The following is a 14,383-nucleotide window of genomic DNA, read 5'->3' on the forward strand; positions in this document are numbered from 1 at the left end:
AGATGGAATTCTACTGGGCATCATTTTCCAATTATTGACAGGGAAGGACCGTGGTTATGGATTCTAGAATGATCCTACGTTTTTCTTCCTACTTTCTGCCTCTTGTCCAGTAGATCATTACTTTGGGAGATTCTCATCCCCTTAATTTTAGTCCTAATTTCTGAGGAGTGTAAGTGCTAAAAACTGTCATAATAAAACCTTACCTCATCTGCAACAAGCATGTGGTCCTTGGCATTTGTTAGCTTTATTTTGTGGCTTGGGTGATGAAATATCTGCAGACAGACAGACCTAGTCTCACTTTATGACTCTGTAAGCTTTTATGAATAATTTTATTTAACAAATTACTTAAAACATCTCTTTATTTTCATCTGAAAAAAATGAACATAGTAGTTAATTCACAGCATGACTATGAAGAATAAAAATGAGAATAAATACCTTTCTGAACATGATCTCTTTGAATATGATATTATTGTCATATTTTATCAAGTAGTATTCCCATGTTAGTCTCCTTTTAGCAAGCAGGAGGGGCATAAAATTCTTTGGTTGGCATTACTGATATTATAATTGGGCATCACTGTTTCAAGCATCAATCCACCAACTGTTGCTTTCTCAATAATGTATAAAAATAAATTTTGTTTTCCAAAGTTTACTTGTTATTAAATCAATAGACATTTTTTCCTAAAATCTTCACTGATTTTTATGATGGATAAGAGTGATACAGGTAAAAAACACACAAAACTTCCTCAAAAAAGCCTTTTACCTGCTGATATACTACTTTGTATAAACTCCTAATAATCACAGCAGGGTGTGATGAAGAACTATGAAAAAATGTTAAAACACTAGCATTGAAACAGAATGCAAACTGGCTCCTGTCAACCCACCAAAATGAGTAAAAGATGCTATTTCCGATGTTACAAAGTATCAGTGATTGTTCTACCATGATTTTGTTGGGAATGTCAAATACTGCATTGCATATTAATGATATTGAAACTCAAAATGAATGTGGTCCATCAGATAGTACCTTTGCCTACTGAACCTTAAATTCTTACCAACATGGCTAGCAATGGACAACACATCACCCTGTAGCCATGTAATGGTGTAGAACTGATGCTGCCCAAATAAGTCCTGCCTGTGAATAAGCACGTGATTCCTGAATACCAAGAGCCTCTGGAAAGTCACCACTTGATTATTAACCTTAACCCTCATCCTTCCCCAAATGCCAGTAATACCAGGTTAGTTCGCATGGTAGGTACAGAGAGTCTGTATAGATCCAGACCATTAAAAAGAGGAGTCCACACTGCTGGGACTTTTAACTAACAGGCATTCCAGACCCTTGGGAACAGGATTGCTTGATTACCAGAATGTCACCCTCAGGGTCCCTCATTTGGCTTCTTCATCTTTTGGATCTTCTGGGCTTTTGTGTTTTAGCATCATTTCTTGAAAGAGTTAAGTACTTAGATTATATATGTACAATTATTTGTATGCATATAATTTTATAATTATGTATTATTTTAGTCAGGTTTTTTGCTGCTGTTACCAAAAGACCTGGCAAGAACAATTTTGGAGGAGGAAAAGTTTATTTGGGTCTCGTGGTTTCCGAGGTCTCAGTCCATAGATGGTCTACTCCATTCCTTTGGGCTGGAGATGAGTCAGAACATCATGGCAGAAGAGTATGGTGGAGAAAGTGACTCAGAACAACACCAGGGAGCACAGAGACAGCTCCCTTTCCCAAAACAAAATATATACCTCAAAGGCACGCCCCCCAATGACCCACCTCCTCCAACCACACCCTGCCTGCCTACAGCTACCACCCAGTAAATCCCTATCCAGATTTAATGCACTGATTAGGTTAAAACTCATAACCAATCATTTCATCATTAAACATCTTTACACTGTGTTAAACATGAGCTTTAGAGAGACATTTTATATCTAAAACATTATATATAATCTCTATATATCTGACTACGTATATATAGATTATATATAATTTTTGTTGCACAATAATCTGTTTGCTGTGAGAATTAACCCATTTAAATTGCCTGAGAATATGCTTCCACAAGAAATGCTACATACTTCTAGATCTCTAACTATAGCATTATTGGGTGTATATCCTGTGCATATTATGAAACCTCTCAAAAATTCAATTTCCTTAAATGTAGAAAAGATAATGATAGTTTTTATACCACAGGGTTACATGAGGGAAAATGATATGTGAAACAACTTGAAGAGTTTCTTGACTATAAAAAGCACTTTATAAATGTTAACTATTATTAGCCTGTAAATGTATACACATTATGGCCGAAAGATAAATGCTTATGGATGCCTTGACCTAAGTCTGATTGTGTGAGCCTGAAACATTCTTTTAAGAATTTTAGATCTAAATATTCATTCTCTAAATTCCTAAATATTTTAAGTATCCACTAAAGTACACAAGAGTGTACTCCATTCCCTCCCAAATATCATAAATTTGTAAATAAATGTTTTAATTGACTTCTTTTATAATACTTTTTTTTCATCCTGGATATAACCTATTACAACGTTCTCTTGATGTTTTTCTGTGCATTAGAAATATTTCTTTTACCTGTGATCTTTCTATCTCTGCTCTTCACCAGTGTCTGTTATTCACTGGGTCACTACATTTCTATATCTAGAACCATCTTGGGACATAAGGCACTCTCACATAATTTGGAAATCTGACTATCTGTAGCATTGTCTTAGAACTTTTTATTTGTTCAGTAATTTTCAACATGCTTGAAGAAAATAATTTGGTATTTGCTTTACTGCTTTTAAACATAGCCCCTAAGGAGCCATTAAAAATTTACACTCCATAAATTTGATAGCAGATTACTTTTTTAAAAGTATTTGGGCTGCAATTTCCATCTTCTTAGCTAATATAATTTAAGTCCACTTATATCAGGCATTCTATAGTAATCTATCTGGTGAAGAGAGCCAAGCAGAATTATTTTTCTATAAAACTCATTTGGTTCTTATGGTGAATCATGATCACGCAATGATATCTTTGCCTTTTATGCACCATTTATAGCACACATACTGTGTCAGTTATCACTAAATGTAAGCACATGCTTTATAATATGGCAAGACATATTAGGAATGATTGAGAAAAGAACCCAATAAAATACTATAATGCAAACAGGGAGAAAGAAAAGACATATAACTCAGCATCCTGTAAGTGATCTTCTCAGTAGCAATTTGAGCTGGAAATGATGTTGATGGCTTTGAGTATGCAACCATCATATGAAGTCCAAGACAGAACAGTAAACTATTTGGTGTTATATAATACAAGCATGCATATTTATGATGGTATTAATCTATTCAGTTGAAATTAGACATAACACTAAGGACATGTTCTTATGCAAGTTATAGTGTAGAGAGATAATGAAGTTGGTTCCCATGAACATCACACCCATGAGGAAAACGTGCATAAGTCTGTGGGCCAGTGGGAAACATTCGGACTCCTCTGACAGACAAGTGAACCAGACAGAATGATGATATTTTGTGCTTGCATCAGGGGAAAATTCTCTCCCTATTTCCTTACAGAATTCTTGGTCTAATAATCCTGAGCCTCTTCTTAACCCAGCTAGTTGGTTCCACTTTACTGCCCTCTATTCTTGTAGTCTCCGTCAAGTTGAGTCTCTCTGTACCAATTCTCAGAAGAGCTGCTGTAAATCCACCAGCAGCCAGCTATCATGCTTTCTTCTAGAAGAAGGTCACTCTGCTATAAATTCAATGGATTGCAATCTCTGCATTGTAGATCCAGTGATTTCCAATTTGAATTACAGTCTTGATTTCCTTTCAGTGAGATTACCTCTCTATTAGGAACACACTTTCAACTTAATATAGACCAGTCTATATATATTAACAGGTCCAATAACTATAAATCAGTTTATTACCTCTACTTATTCCAATAGGAAAGGCTGCTTTCCACCATATTCATCTACTATAAACCCTGCTTCTAGAACAGGCTGCTGTCTACCTATTTAGTTTCTTTCAAGGAGACATGCTCTGCAATCATTACACAAACAATTGTTAACATCAAGAAACTAGAGTTTTATATGTGAGATAATATAAACTGGAGTTTTATATGTCAACTACCTTCTATGTAGGAGATGTCATGGAGTTATTTCATGTGTTCTTGTTATTCTACAATGTGACATCAGTATTGCTATTTAATAAAGTAAATATTTATGGACTTTGAACATAAACAGTTTTTCCTTGATATTTTAGAATGATTAGCTTATTGGCTGTATTAGACAGATTTTTGTTGCTATGACAAAATTAACTTCAAAGAGGAAAGATTTATTTTGGCTCAAAATTTTAGAGGTTTCATTGATGGTCTCTTGGTCCTATTGCTTTTGGCCTTTGAGATGAAGAAAATCATGGCAGAAGTGTGTGATGGAGGAAACTGCTCACTTCATGGTAGCCAGGAAGCAGACAGAGAGATAGAGAAGGATCTGGGGAAAGAGTGTATCCTTCAAGGCATGCACTCAATTAACTATTTTCTCCAACTAAGACCCATATCCAAAAATTTTCACTATCTCTCCCAATTAAGTAAAGAATCTATTAGTGGATTAATTGCTGATGAGGTCAGAGCCCTCATGATCTAATCCCTTTCCAAAGGACCCTTTTGCTGCTTCAAGGATCAAGCCATCAACACATGAGCTTTTTTTTTTTAAAAAAAAATACATATACATATGTATATATATGCATATATATGTATGTATATATATATATATATATATATTTGCAAATGGACACAGTATCTTTATTTATTTTTATATAGTGCTGAGACTAGAACTTAGTACTTCAGATGTTTAAGGCACGCATTCTACCACTGAGCCACAGCTGCAGCCCCAACACATGAGCTTTTGGGGAGACATTTAATATATAAACTATAACACTGGGGTTACATTTTTTAAAATATATGACAAATTACTATTTGGATATCTTTTGTTGATTTTGCAAAAAAAAAAAAAAAAAAAACAATCTGTATAATCAGAGCCAGGGCATCACATTTGTACAAGCAGAAAGAATTCTAAGGTCTAAAATACCTTCTGGGAGAATTATCATTTGCTACATAAAACAAGTGGACTCAAAACAATTCAGAGTAAGTGAATGTAAAGGACCTAAGACTTCATTCAGCTTTGTATACTAGCTCAAGGGTTCTTCAGAACAGCAAAATGATTGAATTTAATGGACAATGACATACTTTACTCTAAAGTCACTTATCGTAGCACACTGTGACTCATTTTGTCGGGGACAGATTAGGGCATACTGACTTTAGGGATAGGGTCATCTCACAGTCCCCTCCACATTCTCACCTCCCACCAGTTGCCTATACATCAATGCATGCTTGCTGAATTAATGGGGCATAAATCTCTCCAGTTTTCAAATTTCACATTAACATACTGAAACTGTTGTATAAGATAATTCTGTTTATTTAGCATTTATTATGGACCAGGTACTTTTGGAATTGTGGCCATTTCCACATTTAAACACACACACATACACACACCCACACACACACACACATACACACACTTTTCCTGGTATTAGTGACTAACTAGTTTCTTAAAATCTAATGGGAACATCTAGCTTGACATCCCTCCAACTATGAATACTTTAGACTGTTTTCCTTTGTTACTGACACACTTTCAACCTGACTTTGTTACTTCATTAGCTATTCCTTCTCCATCATTGGTGGGCTCCTTTTGCTGTGTCAGTTTTTAAAAATGTAAGATTTATTCAAGGTGCCATACTAGACCCCTTCTCATTTCATTCTATACATTTTTCAGGGCTTTAATAACTATTTTTATGGGAGACAGTTGAACACTGTAGTAAAGCTCATAGTTTTGTACTATCTTCCCAGGGTTTGAACCCTAAGGCCTACTCTTTGTACTGCTATGTGACCTTTCAATCCATGTGTCACCTTGGAGTAGGGGTCATTTATCTAGGAGGCAAATTTGGAATAGTCATCTCTAGATTTGTATCTAAGAATGTGTTCTCATTTCTACAGACTTGTGTTCCTTAATAAAACCAATGAGAATAACTATGTTTTAGAATCATGTAATTTATATATACATGTGTATATTATATATATATATATATATATATATATATATATATATATTATATGCGTGTGTGTGTGTGTGTGTGTATGTATGTGTATATATATATATATATATCTCCAGACTGTAGAAAGGAAATGTAGAAGATAAATTTAATTATATAGTAACCAAATTATCTGAGACAATACTCTATAATAAAATAATATATAAAATAATATATGTGTGTGCATATATATATGCACACACACACATACATATATATTTATGAGGCACAGTATAAAGATATTTACACCAAGCAGAAATAAACAGAAAAGGCTATATATAATTTCCAATTTCCATTAGGTTGAACCATGTGATTCCATCTAAAGGGAATAGGACATGCAGTCTTTTACCACCAAGTTCAAAAAGGAAAATATTTTGATTTTCAGAGTTCATTTAGGCCTTAGAAGAATGTCCATATCCCCACCATTGCTTACAAAGCCCATTGGAAGCTGACTCCTCTCCGTCTGCCTCAGTGTTGTCTTTCACCTCTTCTCTTCCGGGAGTCTGGCTGATGCCAGTATTCCTGAGACAGGGGTCATTTGCCTGACTTAGTCCTTTACTTTCGGTCTTAAGATGATCCAAGGTAAGCAGTATTTTTGAAGATAAAATTTTCCAGGAATGATGTAATTAGTGGTCAGATAATAGGACATCTTGCATATCATATTTACAAAATAGAATCAGAGTTTAAAAAGTCCAGCATAGACTTTTAGAAAAATCATTCTGAAAAAATGCGTAGGAAATAGAATTGAGAGAGTCAAGACAAAAGCTCTCAGGTATGGTAAAGGCCATCCATAATAGAGGAAGAAAAGAACTGAATCAAAGAATGACATGAAATCTTCAGAGAAAGTCCGGGAAGGGGGGAGAAATCTGCAGAGATAAAAATGGCAAGCATCCTGACCAGATGTTGGAATTTGGTGAGAAAGAGGGGGTGAGAGCTATCTTCCAGGCATAGACTTCTGAATCACACATATGGCACACCATACTAAGATAGGTTGCACAGAAAAAGAAGCAGGTTAGGACCCCAGGTCCAACCCCAGCACTGCTGATCAGAGTTCATAATAAAAGATGGTCTGTCTCCCTACCAAAAACAAAAAAAGGTAGATAGATAGATAATAAATAGATCTGCACCTGGTGGCTCTGATTAGGAGATACTTCAGATGTTGCTGGGTTTAATATTGAGCAACATTCAAAGGGAGATCTAGAAGAAAGTCTTGAGGTCTAGAGGAAACATAAAATAAGAGATATTAATGGTGATAAATCCACTAATTTCCTAGCTTTCCATTAAATATTTTTTGAGCAAGAACTTTTAACTTTGACTTCCCTTGAGCTGAGGTTTCAGTGTTAAATAAGAAAGAATATAAGTATTTACTGCTCCAACTTAGTGATTAAAACTCAAAAATGTGCTACTCAAGGAGGGGGTTATAAACCAGGATGAATTAATGATTCTATCAAACATGATTTCCCTAAAGTAGAATTTTTAATAACAAGACTTCTTGATAAAGGAAACAATGCAGTCATTTGCACATGGGTATGTATTGCTTATCTCCAGGCCAACTGGTAAACTATTATGGACTTGCTTGTTTACATAGTATTGCTCTAGTCTAGAGGATGGAAAAAATATACACATTTCAAATGATAGGATTAAGTATGGGGATGATAAGAAATCACAACAGAGAAACCTAATTTATCCTGAGGAATGATGACTCAAAAGCAAGGAAAGTCTTAAGTATTTTATTGCTGATGAAAAAAAGACAGAGAGAATACCATGTCCTTACAGAAGAAACTTGAGATACTTCACTGTATCATTTAAGTACATTTAAGATAGAGAGAATACCATGTCCTTACAGAAGAAACTTGAGATACTTCACTGTGGAACAAAGGCAGAGTGTTTGCGAGAGATGAAATGGCAGGGACATTGTCCCACAGCCTTGGAGACCATTTACAAGATTTTGGTTTTATCTCAAGTGTTAGAAAGCAATCAGGAAGCTTTATTCAACAGAGTACTGTGCACAGCTATTGGTTTTAAAAAGATCAATCACATAGAAATGCAGAGAAAATATTGAAGGAGACAATTCTTTGTAAAGAATCAGGCATACTTAGAACTGTTGTCAATAGTCTCAAGCAAGAAAAGAGATGAGGTCGAAGAGCAGCATCAGTTCTTCCCATCTGACATTGCTACCCCACTCCTGGCCAAGTTTTGGTGACATTCTTAATTGTCATAATGGGAGGGGGATGGTACTACTGGCATCTAGTAGTAAGAGACTAAAGATACTTCCAAATATCTTACAACATGCAAAAGACCCCCCCACAACAAAGAATGATCCAGTTCATAATGTTCAAGGGGCCAAGACTAAAAAATCCTGGACTCCCGGGAAGGCAGTAAGAGGACTGGATGGATGTCAAATAAATTTGGCAGAGAGAATGGGAAGTACTCAGAATGGACTGCATTTATTATGAGTCCAAATTTCCTGAGGTCAACTGTGTTGGTGGAAATGTTTCTCATTAAAATGAGAAAAAAAAATGTTTTTTTTTCTTCTTAAAGGAGAAAAAAGTTCAATTCCATACACATGAAAGTTTGACACTATGAAATTTCCAAATGGAAATGGTAAGAAGTAGTTGGATCTCTAGGCCTCAACTTTTTAAAAAAGGTGTGGACTGGAAATATGATTTTTGGATTATTTGATGTAATAAAATATAGAAGGTATTTTAAGCCATAGAGAAAAGGCATTTCCTCTGTAGATAGACTATGTCCAGAGTTGAGCACCAGGTCTCAAGGAATACTATGGGAAGAACCCACCCAGGGCAACAAAAAATTAGGTGCAAATTAAAGAGAAAACAAGGCTTGTGATGGCAAGAAAACACTTGGACAAAACCTGTTTCAAGATTAAGGCCATGTCACCTGTGCTGATGTGGCTCAATGTGAACATAGAGTTACCCTGAAATGTCCATTGCATTTGTTTACAGCATTGAGGCCATGGCTGACCATGCAGAATCACTTCAGAAGAGTGCTAAAGAGGGGCAAGGTGGTTACTGAAGAGAATAAGAAGTGAGAATAGTTGACAAATTGTTGCACAACTCTTTAGAGAATTCTGGATTTAAAAAGAAAAGTTATATAATCATGGACTTAAAATTTTTGGACTGAAAAGGATTGATAGTATTTATAATGCTGGGAATTATAAATTGGAATGAATGAGAACAAAGCATTTTGAAAGGGGAGAAAATGAGGGTTCCAGGAAAGATATTTTGCTTAGGGGCAGGGGTCGGGGACAGAAAAGGAAGATTACTACAAGCACTGAAATTTGTGACAGATTGTGATAAACGAAGTGTAGTCTCACTTAGACTACATCAATAAACATATTGATGTAGTCTAAGTGAGAAGAATATAGCTTTTCAGTCAAGACATTCCAAATGGCAAATCAGGCAAATCTACAGATGAGAGCATGTACAAATGGAAGATGGATAACAGAGGGTCCTGTTGATGGAAATGTTATGTGAAGGGAATATAAATTTTTTTAAGCTTCATGTACAAGAAAGAATGCACAGCTACCAAATGCACAGCTTTCTGGCTGCATGACATAGTGTCCTCATGTGAAAAACTGTTATTCTATTATTATAGCTTATTCAGTCACGTCATAAACATATAATAAAGCATGAGTTCAGAATCCATGAAAGCACTTTTAGACCAATAGTGCCTCAGAAAAAGGTTGCAGGAAGCAATGCAGAATATTTTGAGAGTTTACTAAATGTACAATCCACCCAATGGATTTGACCTTTCTCAAAGTTTGTGGACACCGTTGTGTACATATTCACATCCATAATAAATATATTATTTAAATGGGTTGTCATTTTCACGGAGCTGTTTTCTAATATACCTATTAAAGAAGTGATTCTCCATATACCTTAAATAACATAGTAAATTTTAATTTTTTAAAAGTATAGCTGTGCCTGTTTTTAGAATAGAATTCCAAATTATGGTAGTAAGATATACAAAGATTTAATGTTTCGAAGTTATAGTAATTTGTACTTTTTATAAAAAGGTATAGCTCTAAAAATTATAAAATAACTGAGAATCACATAGGTGCCGTATACTGATAGCATTTTCCCAAGTAAAACTACCCTGATGTGTGTATAGGAATGCTGGAGCGTGGATTCGAACATTCTCACCCCACAGTGACTTAGAGAAATTGGTCGCCCCCAGGTCATGATGGAGGGCATGTCCAGCTAGTGTGTGTGGTTTTAGTACCTGCAACATGATAGAAAAGAGCCAAAATCAAGATACTACTGCAATGGAGGGTTGTACCCAGACTTCCAGCCAAGCTAACTGACCACCTCTTTCCAATTATGCTTTCTCTGATCCTGTTTCTTTGTGTAATGGAAAAACAACAAGTCCACATTTATACACACTACAAGAATTGTTCATAAATTGCCCACATGAAAAGCCTAATTTCTCTCTTTATGTACATGTTATAAGTGGATTGCTAGTTTAAAAACCTGGATTACTAGGTATGGTTAACAAGGGGATTATATTTAATCATGAAAAAGATATTTATATTCATTAAAATTACTTTGAAAGCCAAAAAATAATTATTTCCATATATTTCTTTTGGATGAAAGTAAAAATATAAAGATTTTATATATATGCTTTCATTTCATAAATAATGGTGTACACCCAACATGTGCCAAATGCTGAGTCAAACACGGACTAAGCACTGTTACTAGCCCTACTGAGCTCCTCCTGTGTGTTACTCCCACACATGGGACTGCCCTGCAAGCTAACTCCTCCTCATCCCAGAGGACACATTTCAAAAGACATCCTTTAAAGATGTCTTTTGCAATTCCTCCATCATGCATGTGTGTGTGTGTGTGTGTGTATGTGTGTGTGTGTGTGTGTGTGCATGTGCGCACACTCACCTATGCATGCACCCACCCAGATAGACCAGCATATAAAATACTGAGGTTCTTCTCCCTGCCAAACAGGAAGAATTGAGTTTGGCTTTGGGGAATGAGAATGATTAAGAGTAATGAAAGAAGAGAAAAAGGGAGCAATACATTCAGTAGAGGTTTGTAAGCGAAACAATAGGCAGAATATTGTATTGGTAGATGAATAAATACTATGAGAGACTAGGAAAAAAGCCATCTATGAGACAGGTTGAGAAGATAAAAATAAATAAATACTTTTTTGATTTTCTTTTCTAAAATTTTTTTTAAAAAGAAGTTGGACATGATAATGGGTGAAAAAAAGAAACTTTTTAAATTCCAAGACTTTTCTTTGTACCATTGATTTTTTTTTTTTTGATAGTGATAAGGATAATTTTAAGTACTTAATATGAAAGTAAATTTTATGGTGCTTTGTCTTTCTGGAAGGATGAGCAAAAGAGAATCTCATCAGGGGGTGAAATGAATCACTCTCTAAGGTGTCAGATTTCTCACTCCCAACTGAGTTGGCAAAGGTTAACATACTATTAAAATTCAAGTTTTTGCTAATGTGTTTCATTGGTAGTCAGCTCACTAGAAGTGTATCAGTTTTTAAGCAATTATTCCCAGAGATAGTCAGAAGTGTTTGCCAAAGAGTTCTCTGCTTCACACATAAAAGAATCCAATAACTTCGTAGTGGGGAAAACATTAAGGGTGATAAGCTAAATGAGAGGACAAGATGGTTTGTTACAAGCATCTGCATAGTAACTTTGAATACCAAATGAATAAATAATTGAAAATTAAGAAGCCAAATAAATAAATAATTGAAAATTAAGAAGCCGTGTCTTCAGTGGCTATACTTGGGGACTTCACAAGTGAAACGAATACCCTTTGGATATATCACATAAGACACAAATATCATCTGTTTGAAATGTTACCTTTTTTTTTTTCTTTTGAATACCTAATTGTTCCTATGTCTCAAGGAAAAGAAAATAAAGATGGAGTATCGTTGGTTCAAGCACTTAAAATGGACTGGAAGCCACTGTTAATCAGGTCTCAGACAGTCCACAGCTGCACTTTTGAGCCAGGCTACCTGCAGGTATGCATCCAGATTCCTATTGACCTTTGTTTTGAACCAAACCTATGGACCAGGTAGTTTCCCAACATCCTTATTCTCTTTTGTCTTGTACAATGGAGCCCTTCCCCCAAACCACTCAGACTCTGAGATCCCACTCAATCTTTTTCTTACACAACAACTTAATTTTTCCAGCATCAATCACAATTCCTGACTAAATGATAAAATTTTTCAAACCGCCTTTGGGGTTTGAAGTTATACATACAACACATTTTCAACTGTTTGAACCTGTGTTTTCCTAGATTAAAATTATAATTAGCTCCAAATAAATATAGTTTTCTTTGTTCTCAGCAAGGTTGAGATTCTCTATTGGCATGTGGTTCTGGAAGCTGAAACATAAAGCACCCCAAGTTGCCAATATAGCATTGTGGCTCCTGCTAGCTTTAGAGACAGACATACCTGGATTATGACATGGGATCAATGACTTCTTTGATCATTACTTGGAAGTCATATAATTTTTCTAAGCCTCCATGACCTCATTCCTAAATCTTATCTCATAAGAATTCTTACAATTTTTATCTCATGAGATTGTTGTGAAGAGTAAATCATGCCACAATTAAATATTTTGCAATACTAAATGCTCAATAAATCATATGAAAATAATTAGAGGGATGGGTATTGATGACTGTTAGGAGCATATTACTATTGAAAATTATGTACACTCATGCTCAAAATACCCACAGTTAAACTGAATGAAGGAGCGGGGTACTGGATAATCCATGACCAATGTTTAAAAAAGCAAACCACACAAGAGACAGAGAGAAGCAGAGTGGCTTCTATAAATCAGAATGATCAAACTACAGTTAAGGACACGTGAATGAGTTCAATTACAATTAGAGGATAGGTTAATTAGTCATTTCATGAAAACACATGCACAGGAATGGGCAGGGTCTCTGATATTGCATCACACCCCCAGAGTGAGGGTATATAAACACCACTAGGAGTACTCAGGGGCATTCGAGTATCATTTCTCTGTAACTGAGCTGAGCTCACATCTTCTCTCAGCATGTCCCACAGCTGCTGCTTTGGAGACTTCTCTTCCCACTCCTTCGGCAACCATCTGCCCTATTCACACTCCTTCTGTTCTTCCTCCTACCCCAGCAACCTGGTCTATACCACCAACTTCCACCATCCCAGGACCTGCCACCTGGGCTCCTCTCACTACAGGGGCTGTCAGGAGATCTTCCACAGGCCCTCAGGATGCCAGAATTCCTGTGTGGTGTCCAGGACCTGCTACCACCCAAGGACCTTCACCCACTGCAGTCCCTGCCAGGGGACCTATGCTGGATCTCTGGGCTTTGGGTCCAGCAATTGCCACTCACTGGGCTTCGGATCTAGAAGCTGCCACTCTCTGGGCTATGGATCTAGAAGCTGCCATTCCTTAGGCCATGTTTCTGGATGCTGCCATTCCTTGGGCTATGGATCTAGAAGTTCCTGTTCTCTGGGCTACCAATCAAGGAGCTGCTATCCCTCGGGCTATGGATCCATCCACTTCAAACCTCTGAGTTATAGAATCCATGACTGCCCTTCCCTGGGCTATGGATCTGGATTCCACCACCCAACCTATGTGGCTTCTAGGAGCTTCCAGTCTTCTTGTTACAGACCAACCTGTGGGTCAGCCTTCTAGAGATAAATTTGCTGAATTTCCAGACCTTTCAAGCCAAATATCTCAGTATCTACTCAGAGCTGCTGTTCTTAGTTTCTCAGCAATATTCACTAACCTCTCCCTGCACACTTTCTCTGGCATCAAGCACAAGCTAACAAACTAGCACTTTCAGGCTGTGAAATTAATGAATGACCAAAGTGTAGAGTCCAATGTCTATAATTTAGAAACAAGTAATTCATTAATACATAAATTCATCCTATAACATTTATGAAACTTCAGTTATATTTTACCTAATAAACTCATTGACTCTCGCATAACATATGTGACTGTGCTTTTTTATTTTTATTTTCAAAGTTTGACTTAGCATTTGCCTTTGAGTCTCCAGTTTCTTAGATTACCTTCTATAGGAAACCTATTCCACCATAAGTCCCCTGGCAGCGATGGCAGTGGTTCTCTGACTTTTGGGATAAGCAGCTGTCGCCACTCCCTGGGCTGTGGATCTAGAAAATACTACTAATCAGGATGTGGATCTAATGGGTTTAGACACCTGGATGACAGAGTCAGCGGCTTCCCTTTCCCTGGGCTATGAATCTGGGCTCT

The 14,383-nt window shown here is 36.3% G+C and overlaps 1 pseudogene; it reads left to right on the forward strand.

The window, feature by feature from the left end:
- The first annotated feature begins 13,183 nt into the window (after window positions 1–13,183).
- LOC114087784 (keratin-associated protein 13-1-like) lies at window positions 13,184–13,804 on the forward strand (annotated as a pseudogene).
- The last annotated feature ends 579 nt before the right edge of the window (window positions 13,805–14,383 follow it).

Source organism: Marmota flaviventris, chromosome 8 (genome assembly GCF_047511675.1).
Source record: "Marmota flaviventris isolate mMarFla1 chromosome 8, mMarFla1.hap1, whole genome shotgun sequence".
NCBI classification, from domain to species: Eukaryota; Metazoa; Chordata; class Mammalia; order Rodentia; family Sciuridae; genus Marmota; species Marmota flaviventris.